This window comes from Triturus cristatus, chromosome 11, assembly GCF_964204655.1.
Source record: "Triturus cristatus chromosome 11, aTriCri1.1, whole genome shotgun sequence".
NCBI lineage: Eukaryota > Metazoa > Chordata > Amphibia > Caudata > Salamandridae > Triturus > Triturus cristatus.
The window spans coordinates 459,625,600-459,636,163 of NC_140594.1; positions in this window are offsets into that span (position 1 = coordinate 459,625,600).

Consider the following 10,564-nt stretch of genomic DNA (forward strand, 5'->3'; position numbering starts at 1 on the left):
AACAACTCTAAAAGACTCTACAACTCGGTGGCATCCTTTGTTTTTATCCTGGTGGGGCAGATTGGACTCTATTAAAATGATGTTAGTTCCAATAATCTTGTTCTATCTCTCTAATCTTCCAATTAATATTCCTAAATCTTGCTATAAAAATATCTACTCCATCTTATCGAAATTCTTATGGCACCAGAAGAAAGCTAGGATGTCTTTTGCAAAACTTAAATGTCCTAAGCATTTGGGTGGAGTTAATTTTCCGGATTTTGCTTCTTATCATATCTCATTCTTCCTTCAGCATTCTGTTTCCTTATTATCTGCCCAGGTGTCTGACACCGCTTCTCAGCCTTTGTGGGTAGACGTTGAATCTTCTTTCTTTCACCCCTTCAATTTTGAAGAATTTGTGTCACTGTCTCATATTCCCAAGAAATTCTCCCTTCCTATTCTTAAAAACTCTCGGAAAATGTTTTCTCCTCTTTTCCTGGACGGATTAGATGATCGCTCTCGTTTTTTGCAGTCTTCCTTGTGGTATAATCCCCTTATTAAAATAAGAAATAGGATGCTTTTTTGGAAGGACTGGAAGGATCTTGGTATTAGTTGGACTCACCAACTCTTTCACGAAGGTACTTGTGTTTCCTTTTCTATTCTTCAATCCCGTTTTTCTTTACCAACTTCCTTTGAATTTAAATATAATTTACTGAGTACAGCTGCACAAACTAGTTATGATTCCCTTTCTGATTCCATCACTCATACCAATTCCTACCCTCTTCTTCTCCCTTATTTACTTGCTTCTTCTTCTGCTTCCCAAATTTACAAGAAGTTACGGGATACTTCTAGCACCCGTGATAAATCTAAAGTAGAAAATGACTGGGAATCAGATTTAGAGGACTCTTTTTCTGTCTCCACATGGCAAAAAATTTGGATTAAGATAAGGAAGTCGTCTAGAGCAGCCAATACAACTCAAACTTTATTTTTTATATACAATAGACTTTTGATTACTCCTGCTAAACTACATATGATTGACCCCTCTATTCCCTCCACTTGCTGGTCTTGTTCAGCTTCAATGGCAGATCTTAAACATATGTTATTTACATGTCCCGTGATTTATAAATTTTGGAATGATGTGTGGCAACAGATTAACAAAAATGTTTCTACACATTTTCCCTTTAATTTTTCACATATTTTCTTAGGCAGTATCTCAGACATATGGTCCTCTTCCACTTCTAACACTTCCATTATTGATCTTCTTATAGCTGTAGCGTTTCAACAAATCACCAAATCTTGGAGGGAGGCCTCAAAAGTCTCGTTTCAGGCTTGGTGGTACGGGGTCTGTTATCACCATAGGCTAGACAGGGCCTATGTTTACCCCATTACACTGGCTATTAAGCGTGACTTACTATGGGTGCCAATCACAAATTTTTTAAATGTAGTTGCACGATCTATACCCTCCCATACTCCTACTGCGGAAGAGGTTCCCAAACCTCCGTGAAGTACCCTTGATGGTTTCAAGTATATATGCATATAGAGTGTTTTATATTTATTTATTTATGCATTGTTATTGGAGAAGTTCTTGTACTTTTATTGTATCTGTATACTCTTTTTCCATATCTCTATATACCAATGATTATGTTCTTATCATATATATTTTGCTCTGTTAATTGATCATCCTTACTCCCTTCCTTTTCTTTCTCTTTCCTTCTTTATTTATTATTTTCTTCCCCTTGCTTATGATAATAATAGCATTTTAGTCTGTTTCTGCATATGTTTGTTTTATCATAATTCTGCTGTATTTAAATTTCAATAAACTTTCTTTAAAACTTAAGAGATGAACACAACAGTGTTTACTTATTTAATATACATTACAAATGACTAATTCTGCCGTCCATGCCATTCTTATAGCTTTAGGGGCCTGGAAACGTGAATTGTTCCAATTGTAGGAGTGTAATGGTTAGTAGTTGCGTTGGTACTGTCATTGGCAGCGCTGGCAGGAGCAAGAGATCATGCAAGATGCAGTGGCCTCCTGAGGAGGGTCCTGACACTTATTTGTTTACAAGTTAAGCACTGCTTAAATGTGTGGACATGTCAGTAATGAAAACGAGAGGGTGCTACTGAACAAGCGAGAATTTAACAAGACAGCATAGTACATTGACTGATATTCAGAAAAGTAATTGAGGGATACAAAGACAGAATGTTTTACTCAGTCAGTCTCTAAAACGGGGTGGTAATAATAGGAAGTATGGATATATTTTGAAAAAATTGGGAATATCAGCTGATTCCAGCATTTTAGGGAGTCTCTCACTAACCTGCAGCTGAAACAGGTAAAGTAATAATAGATTCATTGAATATATGGTATTCAATCTTTGAACCTTACTGTAATATTTAAAATGTGGTAAACAATATGTTGCATGATAGAGGTAATTGTTTAGAAAACCGTGCTAAGTGCAAACGAAACATACCTGGTGGCATTTTTAAGAAATTGGATAAAAAAACTATTGTTTTTGCACAAAAACAATTATTTTAATATTCCCAACAGTTGACAGCTATATAAATACACGTAATTGTAAGGTAGTTGCCTTTAGATTTAAATTTCTAAATGTCGGATGAGACATTGAAAGCATGTGATTTTACAATTACAAAACTTGAGGATGAGTTGGCTGTTGCCTTAGTAATGGTGCAATAAACAAATGGGTGTCCAGTCAGGGCTCAGCCACACACACACACACATTGCTCGCTGTGTCCGCACCAAGCGCACCCTCTCTCTCTTTCTCTCGCTCTCTCTCTGTCTGCGCAGCTGTTGCACATTCCTTCGTCACTCCCTTACAGAAAAGAAGACTACCGATGCCGGCTGCTTGTGAACAAAGTCAAGACTAGATCTGGCTTGTTAAGCTGTAGTGCCACGATGCTTTGCTATTCCTCCCTGTGCACCTGCCAAGGAGGTTAATAGCATTTCAGATTGCTGTACCTTGTTTTTCTTCATTTCTCTTGCTTGGCAACTAGCTGCCTTCAAACCGTTGATAACAATGCAGTCCATACAGATCAATTTGTTTATTTTTATCGTTCATGTACGCACTAGCTTTTTTCCAACCTGTATGTTTACCCAGTGAAATTGGATAAAGAAAAGGCCTTGTTTTTCTATTCTGCTGAATGTAATTCTGCTCAGGGAGCTGCATATAAATATGTCGTATCTACATCTCAAATGCTGGAACAAGGATCACGGCCGTCCTGCAAAAATGCAGACTATATAGTCCTGGATCTACATTTTAGTTCGTACAGTTAAATAATTCTGGTGCCGATCACGATCCGGTAAAAACCGGGTACGAACCGTCGGACGGAGCATATTCTCCGTCCGACGCGTACCCGGTCTTAAAAGTATACAAATATGGAATTACGATTCGCACGGAAACACCATTTCCGTACGAATTGTACAAAACCCCGACCGACGAAAATAAACATACAAATGTGATCCGGGAAAGCGCCGACGTGACGTCGGGACGCACGCAGCCTGCCATTCACGAACCAGGAATCACGATTCGCACCGACGTCATCCCGCACGGTGAATATTTTCCGGCAGCCAAAAACTGCCGGGAAATCAGGACGACGTGAACAAGGAGTACCTGTACGCGACGGACAGACATGGACCCGAACCTACGTGTCATCCCGGCCCTCATAGCAGTCGACCTCCTCCACAGGTTACGACGCAGACGCCGCAGAAGGTCAGAACAACAAAGGGAGGGGGGAAAGGGGGGGGGGCAGGACCAGGGGCAGGCCACAAAACCCCCACCAAAGTCACACAGCACACATGCCCTGGACATACCTGACCCCCAGGCCCTGGTCACTACGAGGGGGTGGGGGCGTGTCCAGCAATGCCAGCGTCCGCCACAACGGAAGTGCTTGACGACGCGAACCGGCAACACAACAATACAGGTACGTCCCGTACCCACGCCTTAAGAGCGTGGGTACGAGTCGTACCACGCCCACACCTACGTCATCCCAACAATGGCAGGACGGCTGTACCCACGTGGCAAAGGCCTGGGTATGGCCCGCACAAGCATCACATAGCGTGGGGACGCATATGTACGGACCGTACCCCCACCCCCGTATGCATGGAGCGTACCCCCAACCGCAACAGTGTAAGTACGACCCGTACCCCCACCCCAACAGTGTATGTACGACCCGTACCCTCACCCGCGTACGTATGGAGCGTACCCCCACCCCAACAGTGTATGTACGATCTGTACCCTCACCCACGGACGTATGGAGCATACCCCCACCCCAACAGTGTAAGTACGACCCGTACCCTCACCCGCGGACGTATGGAGCGTACCCCCACCCCAACAGTGTATGTACGGCCCGTACCCCCACCCCAACCGTGTATGTACGGCCCGTACCCACACCGCGTATGTCTGGAGCGTACCCCCACCCCAGCAGTGTAAGTATGACCCGTACCCTCACCCGCGTACGTATGGAGCGTACCCCCACCCCAACAGTGTAAGTACGACCCGTACCCTCACCCTCGTACGTATGGAGCGTACCCCCACCCCAACAGTGTAAGTACAACCCGTACCCTCACCCGCGGACGTATGGAGCGTACCCCCACCCCAACAGTGTAAGTACGACCTCTACCCTCACCCGCGGACGTATGGAGCGTACCCCCACCCCAACAGTGTAAGTACGGACCCTACCCCCACCCCAACTGTGTATGTACGGCCCGTACCCACACCCGCGTATGTATGGAGCGTACCCCCACCCCAACAGTGTAAGTACGACCCATACCCTCTCCCGCGTACGTTTGGAGCGTACCCCCACCCCAACAGTGTAAGTACGACCCGTACCCTCACCCGCGTACGTATGGAGCGTACCCCCACCCCAACAGTGTAAGTACGCCCCGTACCCTCACCCGCAGACGTATGGAGCGTACCCCCACCCCAACAGTGTAAGTACGGACCCTACCCCCACCCCAACCGTGTATGTACGGCCCGAACCCACACCCGCGTATGTCTGGAGCGTACCCCCACCCCAACAGTGTAAGTACGACCCGTACCCTCACCCGCGTACGTATGGAGCGTACCCCCACCCCAACAGTGTAAGTACGACCCATACCCTCACCCGCGGACGTATGGAGCGTACCCCCACCCCAACAGTGTAAGTACAACCCGTACCCTCACCCGCGGACGTATGGAGCGTACCCCCACCCCAACAGTGTATGTACGGACCCTACCCCCACCTCGTATGCATGGAGCGAACCCACACCCGTGTATGTTCTAAGCGTACATATCCTGAAATAGGAGGGGTGGGTGCAGAGTTCTCCCAGCAGTGCCCAGACACAGGAGGGGTGTGTGCCTATCACTCCCAGCAGTGCCCAGAGACAGGAGGGGTGGGTGCAGAGTCCTCCCAGCAGTGCCCAGAGACAGGAGGGGTGGGTGCAGAGTCCTCCCAGCAGTGCCCAGACACAGGAGGGGTGTGTGCAGAGTCCTCCCAGCAGTGCCCAGAGACAGGAGGGGTGGGTGCAGAGTCCTCCCAGCAGTGCCCAGACACAGGAGGGGTGTGTGCCTATCACTCCCAGCAGTGCCCAGAGACAGGAGGGGTGGGTGCAGAGTCCTCCCAGCAGTGTCCAGAGACAGGAGGGGTGGGTGCAGAGTCCTCCCAGCAGTGCCCAGAGACAGGAGGGGTGGGTGCAGAGTCCTCCCAGCAGTGCCCAGACACAGGAGGGGTGTGTGCAGAGTCCTCCCAGCAGTGCCCAGAGACAGGAGGGGTGGGTGCAGAGTCCTCCCAGCAGTGCCCAGACACAGGAGGGGTGTGTGCCAATCACTCCCAGCAGTGCCCAGAGACAGGAGGGGTGGGTGCAGAGTCCTCCCAGCAGTGTCCAGACACAGGAGGGGTGTGTGCCTATCACTCCCAGCAGTGCCCAGAGACAGGAGGGGTGTGTGCCTATCACTCCCAGCAGTGCCCAGAGACAGGAGGGGTGGGTGCAAAGTCCTCCCAGCAGTGCCCAGAAACAGGAGGGGTGTGTGCCTATCACTCCCAGCAGTGCCCAGACATAGGAGGGGTGGGTGCAGAGTCCTCCCAGCAGTGCCCAGACATAGGAGGGGTGGGTGCAGAGTCCTCCCAGCAGTGCCCAGACATAGGAGGGGTGGGTGCCTATCACTCCCAGCAGTGCCCAGACACAGGAGGGGTGGGTGCCTATCACTCCCAGCAGTGCCCAGACATAGGAGGGGTGGGGGCAGAGTCCTCCCAGCAGTGGCCAGAGACAGGAGGGGTGGGTGCAGAGTCCTCCCAGCAGTGCCCAGACACAGGAGGGGTGTGTGCAGAGTCCTCCCAGCAGTGCCCAGAGACAGGAGGGGTGGGTGCAGAGTCCTCCCAGCAGTGCCCAGACACAGGAGGGGTGTGTGCCTATCACTCCCAGCAGTGCCCAGAGACAGGAGGGGTGGGTGCAGAGTCCTCCCAGCAGTGCGAGGGGTGGGTGCAGACTCCTCCCAGCAGTGCCCAGACACAGGAGGGGTGGGTGCAGAGGCCCCCAGCAGTGCCCATGGAAAAAAAAAGGGTGGAGTACCCACAGATCCAATTGCCACAATTATCAGTCAGGTATACAAAGACCCTGCAGTACATGTAACACATGTGTGCGAGGCTGGGAGTACACACATGCCTACAGCCTAAAAGGGAACATGTCCACATGAAGTCATGTCAACAGACTACATACACAAGTACAGTGATCACCAAGGATGCCACAAATGATGCAGGTGGAGACATCGCTCTGCATGCATGGCCAAAGTTGAAGGGGTCCGTCACACACCCAGCTAATGTAGACACAGCTCAGCGCTAAATATTGGGAACACCCTGCAGGGAAGATGTCAGGGTACACAGAGGAAGGAACACACCTTGGGACAATTTCACCATGCAGGAACTGGTTGCATGAACAGAGAAACCTAGCTAACACCTTGTGATGGCACACAGATACCAGGGTACCCCCTATGACCAGCACACTACTACATTTCCCACACACCCAACACATGATCACCACCCAAAATCATGTAGCAGCCCCACCAACAGCCATACCACAAAAGCAGTAGTGTTCTAAGGAAAAAAAAAGGCTTTATTCAGCATTTCCAAATAAAGTGTGTGTGGATAAAGTTCAATATTTACAAAGCCCATAGGGCAGTCCATGAGTCACAGCTGGATGGGGGACACAGTGGGACGCGTGTCCCCTAGCTTGCCTGCACAGTCAGACCCCTTCGTCTTCCACAGCGGGGAGGGCATCATGTGTGGGGGAAGGACCAGGCACCGCAGGGACATGAGGGCGAAGGGTAGGCGTCGTGGGTGCAGGGATGGAGGACTCCACCACAGGGGGTGGGGCAGGGCCAAAGGCGGAGGCCAGGATGTCGCTGCACACCTTAGCAAGGTCCTCCAGCGTCTCCCCTGCACCCGAAGGAACCACAGGCCCCAAGGAGGGGGGGGGGTCAGAGGGATGGGTTGCAGCGCCACTGGGAGAGGGTGTGGACAGGGGGGGACTCAACCACCCTGACCGGGGACTCCCTTGACCGCTTGCGGGGTGGTGTCACAGTGGGGCTCAGGGACAGAGCGGCCATGAAGGAGTCCTTGCCGGATATGTGGCCAGGAGAGCTGAGGGGAGGGGATTTGGAGGCAGTGGATTTGGTGGACTGCGGACTCCCACTCTGGCTGCGTGACTTACGTTTGCCCCCCGACCCAGTGGGTGTGCCTACTTCACCCTGTGTGTGCGTGCCAGGAGGTGTGCGTATGACCTTCCCTGCTGGTGTGGTGCCCGTGTCTGTTGTGGTGGGTGCATGCTGACGTCTGGGTGTACGTGGGACAGGCATGGGAGTGGGAAGTGTGGACGGGTCAGGGGTAGGGGGTTGGACGTAGCGCTGCAGGAGACCCACTGCTGCAGTCAGTGTCGAGTCAATGGACCTCAGCAAGTTGCGTTGGTCAGCCTGCGATGAAAAAATGCCCTCCAAGTATGCCTCCATGTTGTTCAGCACTTGGCTGTGGCCATGGAGGACATTAAGCATCGCAGCCTGACCAACCTGCAACTGCCGCTGGATGTCCACAGACTCGGCATTGGCGGCAGCAGTGGAGACAGGGGCAGGGGGTGCGGTGCCTGGCAGGAAGGAGACATGTGGTGACCGGGCACGCTGGGAAGGGACACGAGCAAGTGGGAGGCGGCTGGTGGCAATGGAGGGGGCGGGGTGAGATGTAGTGCCGCTGTCAGCTGCTGGTGCAGCCTCCGCCCACTCGGAGAGATCATCCTCGGACCCGTCAGCTTCATATTCTGTCGTGCCAGTGGACAGGTCCTCGGCCTCACTCTCCTCCGCCTCAGTTCCACTCAATGTGCCAGCCATGATGTCAACGCTGGCACTGGTGCTCGGTCCCTCCACTTCGTCTGTGCTCATGTCTCCCTCCGTGTCCCCCGACGATGCTATGGGCAAGGTGAAGAGACAGCAATTAATCACACACCTGTATACATATGTCACATGAGTCCAATCTACATAGGTTACAGTGCATAGCCTGAAAAGAAAGATCAGTAACATCTACAAAACAAGGTACAGATGTAGGGCATGCAACACACAGTTGGTTGACCCACCATGCCACTGAATATCCATGGAGAGCATGACACAATTGCAAATGACATGAAATGGAGTTTGACATAGGAGCCAGGCCCTGGGGACAATCCAGCACTGCATCTGCACCACACAGCGTTCCCGAAAATAGGGATGAGCAGGGACCATATCCATGAACTTGAGGCACATGCTGCATAGGTAATACTGAAAACATGCCCACCATGACTGGCCCACTGCACCTTGAGTGTATGTCCAGACAAATATCACACACTGGCCAGACCTAGAAAGGAGAAATCTGGTTTTGACATGTAGGCTTTGCCCGCACCAACCACCCCCTACATGAGACAATTTGTTGAGACACAGGTGGCACTTACATCTCTTAGTCTGGGTGAAATACACTGGGGCTGCATAAATGCAAGATTGGACGCCAAATACCCAAGGTGCGCCTGTCCAAATAATCATGTACAAATGGCCATCATCAGATGATTGTAACAAGACACACAGGCACTGGCCACCGTGAGTATGAACAAGGAAAATCAGGTCAGGCTGTACAGTGGACATTTGTACTACATTTTACGTCAATATCCATGGTGCCAGGGGACAATGGCATAGAGCACAACCTATGCTGTAGACACTGAGAGTGTCCACGTTTTGTGATGACACACATGACACCTATGAAAATATGCCCCAGGGGACAGTAGTGGCCACACAACTCCTTAGTCCTGAATGGGAATGACTGCAACACACGCCACCATCCCTGCACTATGCGTATCGCACACTCATGCACATCATGTCACAGGCCACAACATAGGACATGTGTGCTGTGAGGCATGACACTTGAGAGACTAACTCCCATGTCTGGACTCAGCATCAGTGCCAACTGACATGGAACCCATATGTACTGAACTGGACAGGGCACAGGCAAGGTCCCAAAACCTGTTACACACCACCCCCACACATGATGCTACAGGCATAGTTCACGTGGAGAAAGCGCCAGCCTACATTACCTTGTGAAGGAGTGACTACACACAGACCAGGGAACACATTGCAAGGAGGGGCAGGGAGGCAGGAGAGCACCGCTATACTGTGGGTAACTGGATCTGCACAGCACCTTTAAACCCTGGTAGTGTATCCATGCAACTGTGAACTTACAAATGCTGGTGACACACAACAAACACACATGTACCTACCCCCTTTCTGCTGCTGCTTCTCCTGCAAGCGCCTGTCAGAGTCTGGAAATACCACCGCCAGCACACGCTTGTGGATGTGGGTCAGACGGCGGCGCCCGCGGTTCTTATGGGTCTCAAGTGAGTCCCCCAGCAGGACCCGTGCGATCCTCCACGTCCAGCACCGGATATCCTGCCAGCGTTTCCTCACCTGGGCCAGGCGCCGCTTGCGACCATCCGCACTCCTCACGGCACTGACGGCGGTCAACCATATCTGCTTCTTGGCAGAGGCGCCTACCTGTGAAGATGAACAAGTGACACTACATCAATACACCACGCACATGTCACAGAGAGACATATTAGAACAAATTTGCTGTTTACAACAAGGCATAGTATGCATCCAACGCATTGCACCTTTGTCATAGGGACATGATCCTCTGGGGAAGGGCAAAAGCAGCACGTGCCATTGAAAGTACACAGGTGGAATGAGGGCAACGACACAATCAATGATCCAGGCTCACACTGTGCATCACAAGCTACACCAGGATAATGTGCAGCACCTCTAAGCAGTCACATGCCACAGGCCACTGACGCTACCGCAGCAGAGTACACAGACACACACAGGCACAGGACATTCACCTGCCATTGCCAAATGCAGCGACAAACCTCACTCTGCACATGTGCCACTAGACGGGGGGGCTCACTGGTGTGGGGCTGGCCCTGCACATCAGACACACAGCACTGCTCCCTGCTCACATCACATGGGCAGGGTATATCCATCCCTCATGCAGCCCGGGTGCCACACTCCACATATGCACCCACCCACATGACAGG